Genomic DNA, 22,135 nt, shown 5'->3' with positions numbered 1-22,135 from the left:
TCTACCACTGAGCCACCCCTGTTAATTAGTCTGGGGGTCTTGCTGAGGGTGGGTCAATTCTGTTAATTAGGCAAACAGCCACTTTTTAACGTGATTCTCTTATATTTAATATTAAAAAAAAGGAAGGGGCAACTGTCTCTGTTGAACCCAGCATTGCATTCTTCCCTCGACTGGTGTTTCTCTTGTGTTTCTTTTTTAAACTTGTCCTCAAATATATGCGTGTACATTTCATAATGGAAAGCATGAATAAACAGCAGAGAGAGCAGAGGGATAAGGCGTGTGATAAAAGACAATGAACGATGTCTGCTTATCAGTAAAATGATTAAATGCTTTTTTTTTTTTTTCCTTTCACCTGCTAATATCATGTTAGTATTGCCATCATGGCACAATCCCATCTTCTGTCTCTCCATTTGTTCAGGTTCAGGACTGTTGCATGTTTCTAGTACCCTCGTGTTTTTCTGTTTAGATTGTCAGCCTTTTGGGAATCAGTAACCATCTTCTCATTCCTTTTGTGATGTGATCCACTTTGAGGATTTTGCATTTTTTTTTGAAGTGTCATACAGTAGCACTAACAAATTGACAGCGCAATCCTATCTTGCGCTGGAACAGACAAGCCAGGAGGCTTGTGCTGTATCCAGCGCGAGATAGGGTGCCAAAGTGGCTCAGTCAGAGGTAAGGGGAAACAGTCAGAGGTGGGGGAAACTCAGTCAGAGGTCAGGGGAAGCTCTTCCCCTTCCTCCTGGTTAAGCCGCTACAGCCCCTATGGGTCTCCTCAGACTTGCGCACCTCAGGAGGTGACACAAGTCTGAGGAGAGCAGAGAGGCTTGAAGCCACTCTGCACAGCTTGGGAATGGGGGTTAGGATCCCAGCCCCGCCTCCCACTCCCCGCATTCCTGCCCCCGGGACCACCCTCCGCCTGCCCTCTCTGCACCCCAGAATGCCTCCCTCTCACCTCCTCCCACCCTCTGCAGCTTGAGTTAGGCTGGTGCAGCTTGCTCCCAAGGAGGCACAAACATGCTTTACAGACCATTTGTGACCCTCCTAGGGACTTGAGTTAGGGACTTGCACCAGCCTAACTCATGGTTAGGATTGTGCCCTAAGTGAGGATCAAGACTCCTTGAATTTGAATCCTGTCTCTACCATGAATTCACTTGGTGGCCTTAGGCAAGCTGCCCCCTTGCAGCTTCAGTTTTCCCCATCTGCAAAATGAAGATAATAATTTTGACTTACGACTTATTATTAACAGTATTTATATACTGCTTTTCAACAGAAAGTTCACAAGGTGGTTTACAGAGAAAACCAGTCCATTAATGGTTCCCTGTCCCAAACGGGCTCACAATCTAAAAAGATGCAAAAGAACACCAGCAGACAACCGCTAGAAAAGACACTGCTGGGGTGAGGAGGGCCAGTTACTCTCCCCCTGCTAAATAAAAGAGGAGCACCCACTTGAAAAAGTGCCTCTTGCCCACTTAGCAGGGGTTAGCAGGGGTACTTTGCAGGGTTCTTGTAAGAATGCCAGTATAATACATGTGAAGTGTTTTGCACACTCAGAAAACACTACACACAAAGTGTTTATCTAAGATGTTTGCACCTCCCCCCCCCACACTTTCCCCTCTTGCAACAGAATCACTCAAGGGGGCTCACAACATGTCAAAAGAAAACAGTAAAACCAATAAAAGTACATTCAATATTTGCAAATAAATAAATGAAAGCCTGAAACTATGGTCCAACACCAGAACTTCATTGAGCAAGCTATGGCTTTACCTGGCATAAGGGGTTAAATGTCCCTTTGTCCCGAGTAGATCTCCAGCCTCCTCTTAACCAGTGCTAGATACAGTGGAAGCCCTGCAGCCCTGCAGGTTAGGATTGGGCTGTTACAGCATAATCCTAACCTGCCCTATATACAGCACAAGTTTGGGTTGAAAGCAGCTCAGCCTGGGGAAAGGGAATTGCTTCCCCTTACCCTGGGGAAAGCTGTGGCGGCCCCAGTGGGGCTACTTGGATCTGAGCTACCTAAAGAGGTGGCACAGATACCAGCATCCCAGAGCTTCTCCAAGTTGCCTGGGAATGGGGATAGGATCCAGCATAAGTACTGGATCCTGGCCCTGCCCCCTGCCACCATGGGCCCACCTGCCCTCTCCCGCCCTGAAATGCCTCCTCCTCACGTCCCCCCAGACCCCCGCACCAGCCAAGCTCAGCTGATGCAGACTTACCTTCCTCCATCTCCTTGGAGGCTGGATCTGGAGGAAGGTGTACCTGGTGGGCATGTGTACCTCTGTGCGCCGGCCTGGCTTTTAAGGAGGCCAAAATGTGCTTTACAGCACATTTGCGACCCTCCCAGGCCAGTGCAAGGGACTTGCGTTGGCCCAGCGCAATCTTAGAATTGCGCTCTTAGTTGATCTAAGGGTTTCATTTGGCAGACTCGTGCGTGCATACAGACTTTTGAATAAGGGCCCTTCCACTTGACTTTCCTACAATTCCCACTCATTTTGATGTGGTTCCTATAGAAGAAATTCTCCATGGATTGTTCCCTGTGGATCATGTAACATGTATGAAACCCCAGTTGTGAGTCTGATTTGATTTTATGCTTAGCTCTTTTCGGCTTTTCAGTGTGGTGACTTCAATACACTATATTGAAGTCAGCCAGGGCCTTCCCCCTCCCCCACGAACCTCTTAAAAATGTATAAAAAAAGGTGGCTTTGATCCCGCGAACTGTTTTTCTGCTGGGGCTTTAATGAAAAATGACAGCCTTGCTTTGAAACCTCATTCCCCTGGGTCCCTTTTCATATTAAAACACTAATTCTGCTCCGGGTTGTACCGTTTGCCATGGAGAGGGCACTGGAGCTCCTGGCCTATAGAACACTTAACTTTTAATAACCGTGTCTGGTAGAATCTGACAATGTGAATATTCAGGGGAGAATGCATTATATTTGTTCATTCAATTTTTATTATACAAGCAAACTCCGCTGAGATTTTACTTGCCTGTAAGTAATATACTGTGATATGAAAATATGGTCAAACTGAGTTCTTCCATTAGAGCTGGAATTTTTTACATCTGCTATTGTATCTCCTCCTCCTTCAAGCTGGCTTTAAATATTAAATGTTTAAACATGCAATAGCCTTTAGATGTTTTATTGGGCTTTTCCTTGTGGGGAAAACTGGGGATAGGATCCCTCCAAGTCCTCAGATCCTATTGTCATCCTCCTGTCAAACTTTCCTATACAGTAATATTTTCAACAGGGTTCCTTGTCTGCCTTCCCCAAGGTTCCATTGGTGGTGATGCGGAACAGGACTTTTCAGTAGCAATATCTGACCTGTGGAACTCCTTCCCACTGGAGCTTTATATGGCTTCCTCACTGTTAAAATGTCCTTGTTCTAACAGGGATTTTCTATATTCCTGTAATCATTCTGTGGGATTTTAGTGTTTTCGTAACTTTCCTGTACAGTTATATCTTTCCTAGCTCTGCTTCCTTTTGCTCTGATTTGCTACAGCACTCTTTGTCCAGGTATGATTGACAGACATTCTAACCAATGGGAGGAGTGCATTTTGGGCCAGTCTACACCCAGTCTACTGCCTATAGATAGACTATGACTCCAAAATAACTGTTTTATGCAGTGCTCCACTTTTTGGAGGGGGGTGCATCCCTCATGCTATTGAAAGTGTTGCTGTAGAATATTCTCCAGGGAGAGCAGAGTGCTTCTGTAATTTTCCATGTCCCAGATGGGCACTCATCTGGTTGGAGGTGTCCTGGGGGCAGCGATTCCCCTCCTGGCTGGTGGCCCCTCTGATGAGTCCGCAGAGCTTCTGCAACAGGGCCTGCAGCCAAAAGAGACTGAGCATGGGCTGAGGCTTTGGAAGGCAGGGGTGGGGGGTGTTTTCACTTACTTGGACTCAGTGAGGGCTGCTGGAGACTGCAGGAGGTGCGGGGAGTCCTGCGCAGCCCTCCCCAAGGCTTGTCTCCCAGTGCTTCCTAGTGACGCAAGGGACTGATCTTGGGTTCTTCTGTAAGTACAGAATGTGCTCTAGCACTGAGCTCTTCCCAAGGCAACCTTGCAGGGCTGTGTCCCGTGATGTTCCTCCCATGTGCTTCGGCTCCAAGTGGAACCTGCTTTTCTGTCTTGCACTCCAACCTTTGCTTTCCACTTCTGCTGCCTTTTTTGTGTGTCTTTCAACAGTTTAAAATTCACATCAGTCTTGACTGTCAGCCCATCTGTCACTTGGGCTCAGGCTTTGCTCTTCCAGAAACCTCACCTCCAGGCACGGCGCATTTTCTCTCCTCCCACACTAAGGGAGGTGGCGGGAAGGCTGATTGTGGAACTGTAGAAGGCGGCAGGGGGACTGTCATGCCCTTGCTAAAATGTGCCTGTCAAAAGGAAGAAAAGTACTTTTAAAAATAAAGGACTAGTGCACTGTGACTAATGGCATTAGAGGTTTTCAAAACACCCAGTTCCCACCCACCCCCCACCACCTCTGATTTACTTGGAGCTTCAAGGGGAATCAAAACAGACTGTTGGTATTGCTTTTGGCTGTGCTTTGTGAGGAGGTTCACAGATTCACCCAGCCTGTTCTTTCTTTTGCAGCAGCTGTGAGAGTTGCTTGGACCTGTAGCATAGACTAGAGGTGCAGCTTGCAGCCCTTTGCCCCTTGAAAAGATGCTGTTGGTTGATGGAGCGGATGGCAGCCTGTGGAGAGGAGAGATGTGGCACTTCTACTGCTTGAACAGTGGTGATCTATGTGCAGCAAGGACAGAGGGGATAGGGTGTTTGGGCCTCTCCAGTCAGCAGCCCAAGATTATTGGGCACATCTGATAACCATTTGTGGCACAGTGGTTGAAAACAGCTGCCTAAGAGGAATGGCAAGCTAAAAAGATAGAACCAGCTGGGCTTCCTTCAATGGATTCAAGTCTAGGGCTGAGGGCAAACTTTCAAGAGAATACTCTGGGGTTTTTCTCCCATCAACACCCTCCAATTCTCATGGTTGCTGATATACTAGTATTGAATGTGTGCTCCATTGAAGGTGTCAGTTTCCGTCTCTAGTGTGAAGTGGCCCAATCCAAGCCACAGATTTCACAGGTCATGTGTTTTGACACTCCCTAAGTGGCCTTAGGGCATATTACAACTCAGCTCACTCTATAGGCCAATAACTGTATTGGCCTATCTTGCAGGGTTGTTGGAACAATTGTTAAGACATTGGATAAGGAGCACTTAGGAAGACTGCTGTACAAAAGGCACGTCCAAGGGGTTTATCCCATGATTGTTACACTTGGTTCACTTTATTGGAGGGGAGGGTTTCATCTTTCAGTGTTTCCATCCACCTAGTATTTTCTCTGTATCTACATGTGATATTTTTAAACACCGATAATCACACTTTTTTAAAAATTGTGTGTAATGACTGTGTAACGACTGCACATGTGGACTGTTGGGTGCTACCATTCTGTCCATGCCACAGGTGTGATGTATGGCCCGATTTATTCTTATCAGGAGAGGTAAAAGAGGGATGGCTGGTCATGCCATCTTGCACCCTGGACTGCCCACTTCTATGAATGCAACATATTGAAAGTACATCAAAAGCTCCACACTGCTATGTAATGAGTGATGCAGTTCTGTTTGCACTGTCTGGGTGGTACCATAAGGAGCCCATCTGGAAGTGCTCAAGTACTTAAGAGTAATGAGTCCTGGCACCTCTCCTTTCCGAAATCAAATTATGGACTCGTGTGTAATGATGAAGTAGTAGTTACACAGGCCTGTTGTCTGCTCCCCACAGTTTTCTGCTATTAAGAGTTTCTGTACCACAGTCATTAAAGGCGATAGGTACATGTTCGGAGAATTCTCAAGACTGAGCCAAACTGACAGATGCATTTTGTAGTTCTGAATGTTAATGAGGTTCAGCTGAATGTTAACCTGACTCTATTATTGCTACATTTATAATCCATAAAGCATGAAGTTTACACATCCGTTACAGCTTTCTTTACTGGGGAAATTGCAGTTGCGAACAACATCTTAATCCCATTAATTGACATCTCCCTGGATAAAAATGCCATTTGAACATCATCTTTTTATGGGGTTTCATCAGTACTGTATGAGCAGCCATCAAAGAACAGGAACTATGCCAATAAAAACCATTTATTGTTGGCACTTCTGTGTTGTTAAAACCAAATACAGAGCAGGTTATTCACCATTTTATGGCAGTCGCAAATGTAATTAGCTTAGAAATGGGCTTGGATGCAATTAATGGCGTCTCTAAGGTATGACAGCTTCTTGAACCCGTTCCTAGGCTGGATCTATGTTTAAGCTAATACTGACCCCATATTACATGAAACATTCATAAACATGGGCGTATTAAAGATAACTACATCTTTGTGTTGAGGAATTTCTCTAGCTGCGTGGTAGACTTGCACATGTTGGTCAAAATGCATGTCAGGTCGCTTACATGAGTTAGACTACAATCCCATAAGTGGAATACTGGGGAAATGGGGCATACCAAGCACATGATGTATATATACATATATACATATACATATACATATATATACATACATACATACATACATACATACATACATACATACATACATATATGTGTGTGTGTGTGTGTGTGTGTGTGTGTGTGTGTGTATGAAAGGGCCATATATAAGCATATATATATATGAGAGGGCCATATAGATCTAATGCCATAGATAAGAGATTCCTAAACTTTCAGCTGCCAGGGCTGCATGACTCAGTTTTGCTGTTTTGATGGACTGGAGTGTGTCAATAGACTATACTGTATGTGTTTTGTGCATGACACTAAGAATTTTCACAATAGGAGCTTACTTCAATTGAGTTTACTTCCAGGAACAGGGCCACAGAGAGGTTAGAGTTGTTGGCGATAATTCAGCTGGCCCACAACTGTAAATGGGGTCACAAGCGTGATTTCCATCCAGACTTTGATTGTATCTGGGGTGGACTTATCCTATAGGAAACAAGATGGAGGGGTTCCCACAGGGATCCTAAACTCCCAGAAGCACATCTTGGTTGCCGAGGCACCAGGATACTTCTTTGGGGAGCTGGAAGGATGGAAGAGGATCAGGTGCGCAGGCACCAAATTGCCCTTTTAAAAAATCTTCCCTGCCCATACAAACCTGGCTTCAGCTCTGATCAGGTGCGTGTATGACTGTACCATAAACGCAGTCAGATCTTTAGATCGGTCTTCGGTTGTTGGAAAATGTAAACTTATAGTCACTGGATATACGAGCACTTCTTTGGTTATCCATGCCCTATAGATCAGATTTGGACTTGGGGAGAATATTCCAGGTGCAATATGGTTATTAAATATAAGAGCTCACCCCGATGCCCATTCTTGTAATAAAATGACTGCAAATTGGTGTGGCTGGAGTTAAATGGCAACTGCCAACATGCAGGCACTAAGCAACATGACTTAAAAATGGGGAAATACTTTGACGTACTGACAATTTTACAGTTAGTCTCTAATAGCAAATCATATTTTTAAAATCTGCTTTTATTGCTTCCCATGTAGCAAAAAGACAGTGTTTTTTTTAATACAGTCTTCTTAGAATGGATCTTGTCATGCATGAAATATTTCTCATTTACAAAGCTTCAGAAGAGGAGGTTCCCCTCCCCCATCAGAAACAGGAGCGGTTTCATTGCAATACACATTACTGTCAGAAATTACGATTCTCTCCACTGGGTGCTTGTTTTTTCTTATCATGTTTCCTCGCAAATGGCCTATCTTGTTTATTATTTCCGTGAAATATTCAAGCTTGCCAAAGCATGAAGGCAAATGTCAGTTTGGTTGCTGTTGCCAGGCGGCAGAGAAGTGGCAGGGACAAGTTTGCACAAAGCCAGCGTTCACTCTGGCTCGGGATCAAAAGAGCAAAGTTGACTGTGCATGCCCAGGCTTGCTGATGACACAGCTCTGAATCATGCTTCTAATTAGCAAGGTAATAATTAGATGCATACAACTGAGAGAGGGATGCAGTGACCTTTTTGATGTTGAGCAAGATGGACTTGATCCGCCAATCAACACCTCTGTGACCTCCCCTATGGTTTCAACCAATATGTATGAAGAGACAGTACTCTGTAACTACCAGAACTCAAGAACCAGTTGGCATCCTTCAGTCTTGAAAGACTATGGTATCACGCTCTGAATAATAATAATAATAATAATAATAATAATAATAATAATAATAATAATAATAATAATAATAATAATAATAATAACAACTTTATTTCTACCCCGCCTTTCTCCCCGAAGGGACTCAAGGCGGCTTACAACATATTAAAAACAATTTAAAAGCAAATAAAAACATATTAACACATACTAAAAACAGCAGTCAGAGTAAAAATAGGTAAAAAGAGCATAGAGCAGCAGCAAGTCATAAAAGAATCAGGCCTGTAAAAAAAATATTAAAAGATGTTAAAAAATGTTAAAAGGCCAAGAACTCAGAAGGCCTGTTTAAACAGAAGGGTCTTCAGGCCTTGCCGAAAGGTCTCAAGAGAGGGAGCCATTCTTAAGTCAAGGGGAAGGGAGTTCCATAGCGTTGGTGCCACTACTGAATGGTGGTTCTGGAACAGAGTGTCCTCTGCAGTGCGCGAAGCCTGGGTAACGTAGATATGGAGGATAGACTGTTTCCCATGCAGCAAATCCCCCCTCTCCACGTCGCTGAAATGGTGCAATGGAAAGGCAGAGGCCAATACGGTTGGTTCCAGCGGCGTCGCAGGAGTTGCCAGAACGTGACTGTGTTCAGCCATGAACTGCCTCAGGGACTCCGGCTCCGGATTTTGCCTCGAGGTTGACTCCTGAACCAATGGGTTGAAATAACAAGGAAGGAGATTTAGGCTAGAGCTGAGGAAGAATTGCCTAACTGCAAGGGCTGGCTGGCACTGGAAAAATGTGTCTGAGGCTGCAATCCTAACCACACTTTCCTGAGAGTAAGCCCCATTGAACAAAATAGGACTTGCTTCTGAGTAGATCTGGTTAGGATTGTGCCCTCAGGCAATAGTGAGGTCTTTCTCATTGGAGATTTTCAAGCAGAAGTGGAATGTCCACCTATCAGGAATGATTAGCTGTTGCCTGCACTGTTCAGAAGGTTGGACTAGATGACCTTCAAGGTTCCTTCCTGCTCTAGCATTCTGTGATTCCATGAAACTGATAAAAAGTAGAAAGTAGGTCTTTGATGATGCATAACTGTGAAAGTCAGTGTGGTGTCATTGTTGGCATGGCAAGACCAAGAGTGAATTATCTGATGATCCATTTGTTCATAACAGTATAAGTCTCTCCTTATATTTTTCCAGATGACTGCCCAAGTTTTTAGTATTTTGGGAATATCATAAAGCATTTTTTAAAAAAACAGTGAATTTTTATTGGTTCTTAGCTCATTGTTGGTCTGAGTTTTTGAAGATTTTAAATATTCATTATGCACTTAGGTGTTTAATTGGATTATAAATGAATTCTATTAATTTATTAAATTTATTATGATGTAATTTATTAAAGTGAATGGGACATTTAACATTTTTGAAATGTTATTATCTTGAACATTCAGGTTGAAGTGGGCAATTCCTTAAAATAAACATAACATCACAATTGTCATCCAGCTAGAATATATCATTAATAATTGCATATGAGTTTCAATGGATATGAGTTAGGAGACGTCCGAGTCATGCTTTAAAGGGGCAAGAAGAAAGTTGCACCACACGTAGAAAAGCTACTTCATGCAACGTGTTGAATATGTACGCGCCATTCTATTAAAAATCCATATTCTACCAATGATGTATTTGCGGATCAGTTTTTCAAACAGAGATTAATGGAGCACATTGGGGGGAGGGAACAACCAACAGCCAAGGTTCTGATTAGGAAACTGAAGCTGGGGTTCAAGTTAGAGATGAGTTTAGATAACTTTGTTTGCAGAGACTGGATGAATAGATACAACTAGCAGTGGTGTACCTGGGGAGTGCAAGGGGAACAAATGCCCCAAGTACCAGGCTGGGGGGTGCATGCTGCCACCCAGCCCCCCACAGCACCCCCGTTCACGCCACTAAAGGCTTTTTGTCCAGAGGCTTTCGTTAGAAGGCCCCTGGAACACTGTTTCTCAAACTGTGGGTCAAGACCCACTAGGTGGGTCATGAGCCCATTTCAGGTGGTTCCCCATTCATTTCAATGTGTATTTTATTTTTCATATATTAGACTTGATGCTACCATGGTATGTGACTGCATTTGGGGAAATGTTGCAGACCTGTATACTTTTAACAGGCTACTATGTATATGCTTTTAACCATGATAGTCAATGGGGCTTACTCCTGGGTAAGTGTGGATAGGATTGTAGCCTTTGGGATGTTTGGGGAATTTTTTTAAACAGATCAGCAATTGCTTGGGAGGGTTAGGAGGGTTCTTAATTCAAATAAATTTTTAAACGTATACTTATTGTAAATTTTTAATTTGATTTTGATGTATGGGGATGTTAAAAATGTTCCTGCTTGATGATGTCACTTTTGGCCAAGGCATCTCTTCTGATGGGTCCTGACAGATTATCATTCTAAAAAGTGAGTCCCAGTGCTAAAAAGTCTGAGAAATGCTGCTTTAGACAAAGCTTTTTTTGAAAAAATGGCAACTTTGGACTAGGCTTGTTTCTTCAAGCCCATAGCCAGAGCCAGAACAGACTCGCTAAAACTGCATCCATAAGTTGATATGCAACAAAACTGTTATATCACTAAGTTACTTCATCTCTCACACATCTATGCATGCCAGTGATCCATCAGCTCTTGCTTAGTGCATACTTTTATACGTGATTTACTGAAAATCCCCCACAATAACACAGCTATTTATCTCTGAACCGTAAATGCATCTGTTTCTGAGTCAGGGAGATAAAATGTATTTAAGGATGTAACAGGCACAGTTTAGAAGCCCTTCCCTGAACCAATATGATATTTGTTGTGAAGCTGTCATGAAGATCTAGAAAGTGATATTTAAAAAAAATACACCTATGTCATAGCAGTAAAGAGATACATAAATTTATTAGAACTGCTGCACATATTGGTGCCCGATAAGGCATCTAGCACCAAAAGTTAATCCTTATCAATAATGCCCACAAAAGACATTTGCAGATACTCGTTCATAAGTTGACCTCACAGATAAGTCAAGGGCATGTTTTGAGCCAACAATCATGGAATTTCCTATGACCCTCAAATAAGTCAGGGGCTAAACTTCAGGGGGTGTCTGACTATAGTTTTGTCTGATTTTACCAGATCAGAGGCCAGATCCTGAAAAATAACCAACCACTAATTGTTACCTAAGAACTGTAGTCTCTAATTTATTAAAAACACAGTAAAAGATCATAAGATACATTTTTATTCTTTTTAAAATTCTGGTCTTCATCCCCTTTTTGTAAACACTATCAGAGTAAGTGCACTGTAAACAACATACCAGTGGTTCCCAACCTGGTATTCATGTACTCCCAGGGACACTCAACAGGACCTTTAGGGGTACTTGAAAAAGAATGGAATAATGGTAGAAAAAGGCAGGTCATGCTCCAGAATGCCTTGCAAGGGGCAGGAAGGGAGGTAGCTAGTTGGCTGTAAAAGCCCCACCAATAGCTAGTTTTGGGTCATCAATGCATCTATGCACCAGTGATTGAAAACCAGCACAGTGAAAAAGCTGAAACATAATATGTAAAGTGATCAATCACCCAGAATTTGCTCAGCACACAGCAAAACAGTGCAAAGGCAGAGTCTTCTGTTCCTCAAACAGATGAAAGGAGAAAATATGTGACGAATACATGAAGTCTGGGCTTTCATATGGAGGAGATGAGGGCTTGTCCTACTAATTACAAACATTTTGCTAATAGGAAGGGTACAATTTATGGAAATGGGCTGCCAAGGGATATGCCAGTGAAAAAGGTTGAACCGTGAATCAAATCCACCTTTAAGGTGTCTGGTGTGTTAAGCCGGAAGCTCTACGTACAGCATATAGCACATAACTGGGAGTGTGCAATTCAATTCACAGCAGAGAGATGCAGCTGCATATATTTGCAGCCCTTTTTACTCAGAAGTAGACCCACTGCTTTTCATGGGTGTTATTCTGAAGTAACAGTGCACTGAATTGTAGCCTGGGAAGGAGGGTCCCATCCTGGTGTTTCCAAAAACAGACCTGCTTTGCAAGCATTTGCCAAGCAGAACCAGGCTGCAGCAGAAGGAAGGAGATTAAAAGGTTAATTTTGGCTGGAATTTCCCAGTTGCTGTAGAAATGGTCTCTGCCCTGCCTGCTGCCTGCCTGCCTGCTGCTTGAGAAACTTGGCGCCTGCCTGCCAGAAACTGTTCAGAGTTGAAAGGATTGATTGACCCTCTGATTGACCCAGAGATCAGGCGAAGTGAGAATTGGAGCTTGATTACTTGGCAATAATTTCACGTACTATAAGTGAGTATCTAAGGTAATTAATAAATACGCAGTCAGCAACATGATGGGCGTAAGAATCCATGTGCAATAATGTACTCCTCATACCCTAAATTTGAGACCTAAATGCCCTGCTTTTTGCAGGGACAACAGATCCTATCTGTAGGCTTACAGAGTGTATTTTAGTGTGTGTGGGGAGAGGGGTGGAGGTGGGGAGCACATATCAATTACAGCGGGGGTTCCCAAACTGTGGATTGTGACATACCAGTAGATCCTGACCTGATTTTTGGTGGGTTGTGAAACGGCTTTTCAACTAAAAGTTCACAAAGCGGTTTACGGAGAAAAATCAAATAACTCGTAAATGGCTCCCTGTCCCAAAAGGGCTCACAATCTAAAAAAATGCAAAAGAATAATAATAATAAATAATAATAAAACTTTATTTTTATCCTGCCCTTCTCCCAAAAAGGGACCCAGCAGACAGCCACTAGAACAGACACTGCTGGGGTGAGATGGACCAGTTACTCTCCCCCTGCTAAAAAAAGGAGCACCCACTTGAAAAATTGCCTCTTACCCAATTAGCAGGGGTTATGTGCATTTATATGTGCATTTATTCATGAGTAGGCATACATGCCTCAGCTTTAATTGCAAGCCAGGCAAAGGGGAATGCAAGGTCATCAGCATGGTCCCAATCTGATGAAAGTGGAGTTCAACAAACTCTCCAGAAGGTGCTCCTCCCACCACCACTGTAGTAAATACGATAAAAACAGGCTTGAGCAGCTGGCAAAGTGAACCTTTTTTTTGTCTCAGAAAGCTAGGTGGGTCTCAATAGAGTGCCATTTTTAAAAGTGGATCCTGGTGCTAAAATGTTTGGGAACCATTGATGTAGAGCAGGGGTGTCCAAACTTCTTGGCAGGAGGGCCACATCATCTCTCTGATACTGTGTCAGGGGCCAGGAATAAAAAAGAATTAATTTACATTTCAAATTTGAATAAATTTGCATAAATGAATATATTAGAGGTGGAACTTACATGAACAAATGAAGGTCTTACAATAGCTCAAGGCCTATAAAAGGCCTTGCACAAAGCAAGGCTGACCTTTCCTTTGCTGCCACTGCTGCATCACAGATGTGAAACAGCAAGCAGTGGAGGGAGTCCTCGTCCCACAGTTCATGTGAGAGGTTGAACAGTCTGAGAGCAGCTGCGTCAAGCCAGTGTGGGCTCCAGCAAGTCTCCAAAGGGCCAGACTCATTGGAGACTGGGGGCTCCCTGTGGGCCAGATTGGGAGACCTCAAGGGCCGCAAGTGCCCCCTGGGCCGGAGTTTGGGCACCCCTGATGTAGAGGATTGCTACACAGCTCATCCAATCCCTGTAGTATTCATATTATAGATATGCCAGTCTACATTGGTCTCCCAATGAGAAGGATGACTGGACCAGTGTTCCACCTTCATTTTGGCTCCTGTGCATTCTGTAACTTCTTCTGCTACCACTCAGATCCACAGTGGTTTGAGCTTCTTTTTGTTTTCCAGTGGCTGTCTTGGAAACCACAAATATATCTGCGCCTGTATTGATTTGCCATGTCATCCATCTCAGTTTCCCTTCGTCCTTGCCCTATTGCAATAAATTTCTTTCTGATTTCCAGGAAGGGGAGAGGCTAAGAGGTGGATTTAAGATTCAATTTTCTTTTTTTCTTTCCCCCTACTGGGATTCTATTTATTTATTTCTTTAAAGAAATACCCCTATTACCCAGATGTCAGCTTCTGTGATTTTGTACTAGAATCTGGAACATTGCATTTTCTTTCCGTCGGCCTCCATAACACACTCGCAATGACAAAATGGTCTTGTTGCTGATTGGATTTACCCATGGAGAAGATCCTTCCGTAAGATAATGCCTTCCTGAACCATGGGTTTCTCATTAGGGATTCACATCACATCAGCCAGCACTGCCACCTTTGGATCAAAATTGAAACTTGATTCTAGCTTCAGATAATTACTTCCGCACTTGCCAGAAATTCTTCGATTCTCAAAGATCATCAGACCATAGCAGAACCTCCTCTGGCTAGCTCCCTCTCACTCCTAGCTGGCCAAGAATCTACAAGAGCATGATTTGTCTTAATGCCGAAGCACCCTCTGTTTTCATTCAGTTTCTTCATATATCTATTTAAACCTGTTCAATTAAAAGTCCTCTAGTCACTGCTGTACATGCAGTCAGCTCTCTTCATACCTGAATTCACTACCTGCAAATCTGCAAGGGGCAAAATTGCCACCTTCCTCATATTTTCTGAACCTCTGTTCTCACTATCCACTATTGAGTCTGCATCTGAATGCTGCAGAGGCCTTCTGGAGCCTGCAAGGACCTTCAGAATGGTGCTCGCGACCAACGCAGACCCCTTTGAATACTTCCCCTGGCCAGTTTAAAGGACCCTGCACTGGTCGCTGGCGCCACTTTGAAGGTCACTACAGCCTCTGGAAGGTCTCTGCTGGATTCCTGAATGCAGAAGACCTTCCAGAGGCTGAAGGGACATAACTTCATTGATCCCATAGGATCAATGGTTTGTTATCTGCAAGTTTGCTTTCTGTGGGGGTTTCCAGGAATCTAATCCCAGTGGATAATGAGAACCGACTGTACTTCTGTTTTCACAATGTTCCCATGGATGCCTCAATGACCTGAAGGCAAATGATTCAGCAGTTCTGGATACTGGCCTCCAGCCATTGTTAGTGCAAATATGTTGAATTAAATAAACAAGATGATTTCATTCCTTTGTATTTCTTCAACAGTTCAGAACACAATTTCCTTGTTATGCCAGCCCTGTGAGGTAGGTTAAGAACTGATAACTTAAGAAACCTTACATAAGAAGACTAGATCAGACCAAATATCCATATAGTTTAGCATACAGTATCGCACCATGCCCTACCAGATGCCTCAGGAAAATGCAGAAGTGGGAAACCATCCTCTGCCACCATTGCTCCCTTCCAACTAGCACTCAGCCTCTTCACCTATAGCATTCATGACTACAAACACTGATAGACTTGCACTGCCTGAATTTGTCGAATCCCTCTTTAAAGCCACTTCAGGCTAGTGGCCACCACTGCCTCTTGTGGCAATGAATTCCACAGACTAATTTTGTGCAGTGTGAAGAAGTACTTCTTTTGGTATGTCCTAAATCTCCCGCCACTCAAATTTCACTGGGTATTCTTGGATCTTGTGCTAAGAGAGAAAGAAGAGCTCTTTGCAATCCACGTTGGATTTCATCACCCTGAATAAATTTAGTGTGGTCATCCACCTGTTCACTCTTCACACCACTTATGAATGAGTTAAAAAGCACTGCTCTCAATAGAGATCTTTGAGGACAATGCTTCTAACTTTTCTCTATGGTGAAAACTGTCCATTTATTCTTACTTTCTGCTTCCTTTTCTTTAAGCAGTTACAGACTATAAGACACTCAACCCACTTATTCCATCACCATGAAGTTTGCTCAAGAGTCTTTGACAAAGGCCTGTGTCAAAGTTGAAAGTCTAAGTATACAATATCTACCAACATCCCTCTATCCTCATGCTTCTTGCTCTCAATGAATTCTACGAGTAAAAGGCTAGTGAAGGAGGATTTACCTTGTCAGAAATCACAGTAATTCTTCTTTACAAGACTGGTCCAGGGGAATCCCATAATCCACCTCATTAACTATGTTTGGTCTCCAGCATGGTGCACTCCTCAATTGTCATATGCATGCATTGTTGTAGTGGAACTCTCAATCTGTCAATTGAGAGCATGAACATAAGGTAGATTGAATCTACAGTTTGAATCATTTGCAATCCCTTGACAAGGGTTTCTGACAACCCATCAGTACAAAGATTTCTCCCCTCCCACCCAATCATACTTCTGGAATTCCCAAGTTGTAGCTACATGGATCATTTAGTACTTGTTTATGCATGTACTAGTGTATGGGATAGTACTAGTGTATGGGATTTCACCCCAGTGTATGGGATGGGGTGCAACAGGTCATTGGGTCCATTCCTTAGGCACCATTTTGCACTTGGCTCCACCTATTCTGCATCTCTATTTTGTGCTTGGCTCCAGCTGGTGGATCTCAGAGTTCAAGTGGGAAAGAGTAGATCTTGCAAACCTGAGATCTGTCCATACCTGCTGTATCTCTGATATATGTGTAATGTCTTCAGTGGCTGTTGGAACCCAGTTTGCAAAGAGTGCATCATACTGGCAGTGCAATACTATGTGTGTCTACTCAAGATGTAAACCCCATTGATTTTTATCAGACTTATTCCGAAGTACATGTATGTGGAATTGTATACAACCTTAGGCAGATTCACGCTTAGAACATTTTCATTAGAGATGGGTCAGACCCTGAGGGATATACCAGATCCTATGAAGAGGACATGAGAAGAGAGACTTCTTATCACCTACCATGATGAGCCGTCATACTTTCCCCACATCTTCCAGTTGCTATGGAAACACCATTTATTCTTATGTGTGTTTCTCTGGTTACAGTCCCTTCCGTTCTGACTGGGCTACATGTGATTTAGCTGTGTTGATAGCCTCTGTTGCGGTTTATGCAGTAAGAAGACTGATTTACGCTCACCCCCCACCCATGCGCAATAGAGCTTCTGCCAAGTATCGCTGGATGTGTTGCTTGATGCTATTTTAGAAACTGCTGAGGGAAGGACAGAAAAACAAAACAGGTTGTAGATAAAAAGAGATGCTGGGAGAGCTGGAGTTCATGATTCAGGAAGGAGTCCAAATTAGTCAGGATCCAAACCATCTTTCAGTCAACAGCAAGCTGAGTTCTACTCACTTAGATTTCCTTCACCAGTGGAACCAAGGAGAACTCTATATATTCTGGGACTTTGGGAGAGGACTACCTATAATTCTCAATACATAGCTGAGAACGAAGCCACTGGCTACAGATCTCATAATGAGGCACTGTGAGGTCATCTCGATCTCTGCTGTGTACAAAAAGAAAAGAAAGGAAAAGAAAAGAAAAGAAAAAAAACAAAACAAAGAAAAAATAATCTACCAAGTAAGAGGAGAATCAGAATCCTATGGAATGGTCCAGTACACATTGCTAAAGCAGACCATCTAGTGGCACCCGTTTTCCCCTTCTCTAGGTTCCTATAAACAAAAACACCCTTTAGTTTAATGTATATTTTTCCTATAGTTTTCATTGGAAGACCAATCTGCCTGAAAAGCAGGGTAGAAATCTAACAATTATCTAATTTCCTTTAAAGCAGTGGGGTGGGAAAAGTGCTTTTCCACTTCACTTTCACTCTCCAATGTGGCTTGCTTGTTACAGCTGAACATGAAATCTCAAAGTGCAATCCTATGCATGTCTACTCAGAAGTCCTGTCAGTAAGGCTACAATTATAGGCACAGTGTACCTGGAAGTGAGTTCCATTGTGTTCAATGGGGCCTACTGCCAGGTATGTGTGCCCATCATTGCAGCCTTACTGGGTGGTCTGTCTTGTTTCTACAGGTTACCTCCAAGCAGAAATCAATAATTTAAGGGTGAATGTAGGCTGTGATTTATGAATTTCTTAATGAATAAAATATTTCATCTGATGGCCTTTGTTTTGGAATATCAGCGTTGTCAGTGCCTTTTTCTGCTCTCCAGGATTCCAAGTTCATGCTGTTAACATTCAGTATGAATCTGTTCGATTGAGAAAAATAACAAAATAACCACATGGAGGACCAAAGTAAACACATGGCTGTTCTTTGTTCCTTCAGAATGGAGGGAGGCTGAAGGTTTACTTTTGATACTAAAAGCAACACACTGGGAAGAGTTTGAACCTCTCTCTCTTTCTCACTCACTCACATTCACCATGATTAGCTGCTTTAATCAATTTTTTCCTTGCCCAGCTTACTTCTGGCATTGAAGTCGGGCTGGGGAAAAACTGTATAGGAAGCTTCAGAGTACAGTGAAGTCAGATGGGGACAGGGTGGTTTTTTGAGCCATTCCCCTGTGTTCTTGTTTTGGTACAAAATTAGATTCCCTACCTCTGTCTTAAAGGGGTGAACTGGGAAAGTATATGCTTAATATGTAAGTACCTGGGATGTCTATTTGGCCCTTAAGAACACATTTGGATTTGAATATATCCATTGAAAATGGCTATAGAGATGACTTGATTCTTCTGTCCATGGTGCTGAACCGCCAATGGTGAACTTCTTAGCAAGGCCTGATTGATACAAACAATTCACTTCTTTGTTTAGAATACTTTTATATCACTTTTCAGTGGAAATGTTTACAGAGCGGTTTGCACAGCAATGAACAGCTACAGGGAGGGACATTGTGCTGGGATGATCAGGGGCGATGGTTCTGTCCCTTTGCTAGATGCGAGAGTCACCACTTCTAAAGTTCCATATTTGTCCAGGTTGCAGGTGAATTTTGTGCCACAGTGAAATAAACCCAAGTGAAAGTTTGGATTGATTTTTGCAAGTTGCAAGGCAGTTCAGACATGAAAACCCACTTTTAAAAATCCTATATTGACTTCTACATCATCAAATATGTTTGAAAGTGGGCTAAACAGCCAAGAAGCCTATGAGACTGTAGTTGGTATTAAGGAATCAAAAGCTGTTTCTAAGACTGGTGTAGTTAGCTATGTAGAGTTACCCTAAAATAAGAGTAAATTAATTCCCCTTAATTAAGGGTAATGACCACTGTGTTTTTGATTTGTTCTTATAAGTTTCTTTCAGTAACATACAATGTGTTTCAGACTCAATCACAAGACAAGTTCCAGATTGGCAGGTGCAAAAACCACAATGCAATGAAAAGAACCCATTAGCTGAACCTGTCCCAAGAATGATTGTCCTGTGGGACTGAACCAATATAGAAACTCTACCACTCATCTCTGTGACTGAGATCAGGACTGTGGCTTCGCTGTGTCTCTGGCCTACATTGATGGATTTGGAAGGGATCAAAAGACTTTCTATTGCAGTATTTTGCTGTAGGATATGACCATCTGTTCACCATAGGTTAAGGCCACAGTGTGCTACATTCAGAGAGTAGGTGCATTGCAGAAAGATACTTAAGAAAGAATAACTCTAAAAGCCCTGTGGATTAGTCAAGTTATATGGAGGAAACCAAACAAATTTTTTAAAAAAAGAAAAAACTCTAACCAGAAGAGAAATCAGTGGATTTTCCATTCTGTTGTTCTCTTGTTCTATGAGTTCACTCTGCCCTATGTTCAACTCCACCTGAATTCCACTTGAATTAGGAGACATTCTAAAATTAACTCCAGAGCTGAAAAAAATAATGAGATGGACATTGAAGGCTACCATCACCTTAACTGATCTTCACTGTTATAGCCTTCCAACTGACCCATGTCCTAGATAAGCATTTGGGTCAAGGACTTGAGAGGAAATGGCGAGTGCCCCTATGATTGCAATGGAGCTTGGGTTAATGACTTCTGTACAAAGCAGGAGTGTATTGCAACTGATATAATTCCCATGACTTTTAATGTAATGAATACATTAATGAGGCTGTGTTATGACTAATTGACTGATTTAGTGACTTAGAAGAAATGTGGCGGCAACCTTGTTCTCTTTAGATAGGAGAGGTATTTTTTCTCCATACACATTTTATGGAGCACATGGATGTACAGGTTTGGCCATCAGTAATGTTGATGGGGTTCATTTACATCTTAGTACAACTTACCATTGAACAATTTCCATACAAGGCCTTGAAAGTCAAAAGATAGTTAGGAGTCAAATATTTTGCTCAGAGATATGTCATAGGAAATGTGAGCCCAGTAGCTAACAGACTTTCTCAAGTGTGCTAGTGACCTACAAAATACAATACACCCTCGGTATGCACAGGGGATTGATTCCATTTCCCCTGTGGATACAGAAATCTGCAGATAATAAAATCCGGGGGGGGAGGGCACGATTGCAGTGCTTCAGGGACTCACCTGGGGACCGTGCCAAGCCTTTTGGAGGTTTCACTGACCTCCCAGTGTCTTTTCCTGAATGTGAAAGGAAGTCGCTTCAGGTTCACATCCGTTATGTTTGGTCATGTCCAGGAGGCCCTCTGAGACAAGGCTAGGCATCTGTGGATGCTCAAATCCACGAATGCTAAGCCCACAGATAAGGAAGGCCTACTGTATACTCTTTAATGCAGGATTTTGTTATCTGTGAGGACATATTGTCAAGGGGAGGCATGCAAAAAGTTCCAGGTCTAATCTTTGGAATCTCCTAGGAGGACTGGGGCAAACCTTTGGTCAAAATTTTTGGAGACACTCCTGTCTGTCAGTACAGATAATTCTGAGCTAGATGGATCAATGGTCTGTTCTGGTATGAAATAGCTTCCTATGACCCTATAGACTGGGCTGGGGCTATATGCATTGCTGGAAAGCAGAATGCTTACTAAAGCCAGGCATGCCTATGTATGGGTCTGATCAGTGCCTGAATGGTAGCCATATGTATTCCTGCAGAATCGGATGAGAAGAAAACCTCAGGCAAGATTAAAGTGCAATTTATAATACTTGCTCACAGTGGTTGTAGTCACTGTTTTGAATTTATGGGTGGGAAGATACATACACTGTATTTATATATTGCTGCCTCGCTGATGAAAAAGGTTATCATTTAATGTGTTTATCTGAGTGGAGAGCAATCTGCTCCTCCCGATATCATATCGGGTTTGCAATTTGCAGTATGAAATGTACACAAAGCCACTGTGTTAAGACAAATTCTGATGAATTTGCAAAATGGATGGTTTCCACTGAGATTAAGTAACTGCTTTATCTTTCTTACTATCAGAGCTGTCTGCATCTTCCCATTATGTCTTTCTTCTCTATGGCTATTGCAAGCTGAGCAATGTTTTTATGAAACAGAGAAAAAGACATAGCTAGATGTTTGCCAGCCATTTTTCCTGGGGTACCTGAAGATGCAGGGCTTGGGTTTTTGGCAAATGTTCAATGAATTAACTAAATAGCAAATCTGGAAAAAAACATATGGAAATTGCAAAGAGTTACCAAGATATTACTCCCCTGACAATTCCAGTTTCTTTCATTGTGAAGTCAGAAGAAGGTTGTTAAAATTAAAATATTCCCAGACTTTCTAGAGGCAGAACCAGCCATTTAAAGAAAAGTGAGATGGTATTCTTCTCTTTCTATGAGGATACCTGGTTTCCTGTTCAGACTGCTGGCCTGATCCTGACTAAAGGAAGTGCTGGCTGAACACATGTTCCACCAGCACTGACTGCTGCAAAAGCACCATAAAGTGCTTTGTGGCAATGCAGGGAGCCGGCATACCACTGGGAAGGTCAGTGCCTTGCCACGCAAGTCTGAGGAGCAGTGGAGGCCAGCTGGAACAGGTAAGCCCTGTGCATTGGTCAGAATGTGGCAGGGAGGGCATGGAGGGAGTTGAATGGGGCTGGGAAGGGTGGAATTGGTTGGGTGCAAGGGGTTGGGTGGGCAGATCCGCCCAAGAAGGGGGCCTGGTTTGGTGGCAGCATACACCAAATCCAAAACCCCTTCCTGGGCTTGATCCCCCTACATGAATGGATTTGGATTTGTGCCAGTGATATAACTGGTGCAGGTCTGAGTTGACTCATTGCACTTACCCCAAGGAGACCTCCAGCAGCCAAAAAATTCCCCTGTGGAATGCAGCATAGCCAGTGCTGTCACCACTGCATTGCCATGTGGGGTTTTAAGGGCCCAGTCCTATCCAAATTTCCAGTGCCAATGCAGATGCAATGCAGGCCCAAGGTAAGGGAACAAGCAATCCCTCATCTTGAGGAGGCCTCCATGA

This window comes from Tiliqua scincoides, chromosome 9 (assembly GCF_035046505.1).
Source record: "Tiliqua scincoides isolate rTilSci1 chromosome 9, rTilSci1.hap2, whole genome shotgun sequence".
Taxonomy (NCBI): Eukaryota; Metazoa; Chordata; class Lepidosauria; order Squamata; family Scincidae; genus Tiliqua; species Tiliqua scincoides.
The sequence above is the reverse complement of the archived record's forward strand: the minus strand, read 5'-3'. Positions refer to the sequence as shown.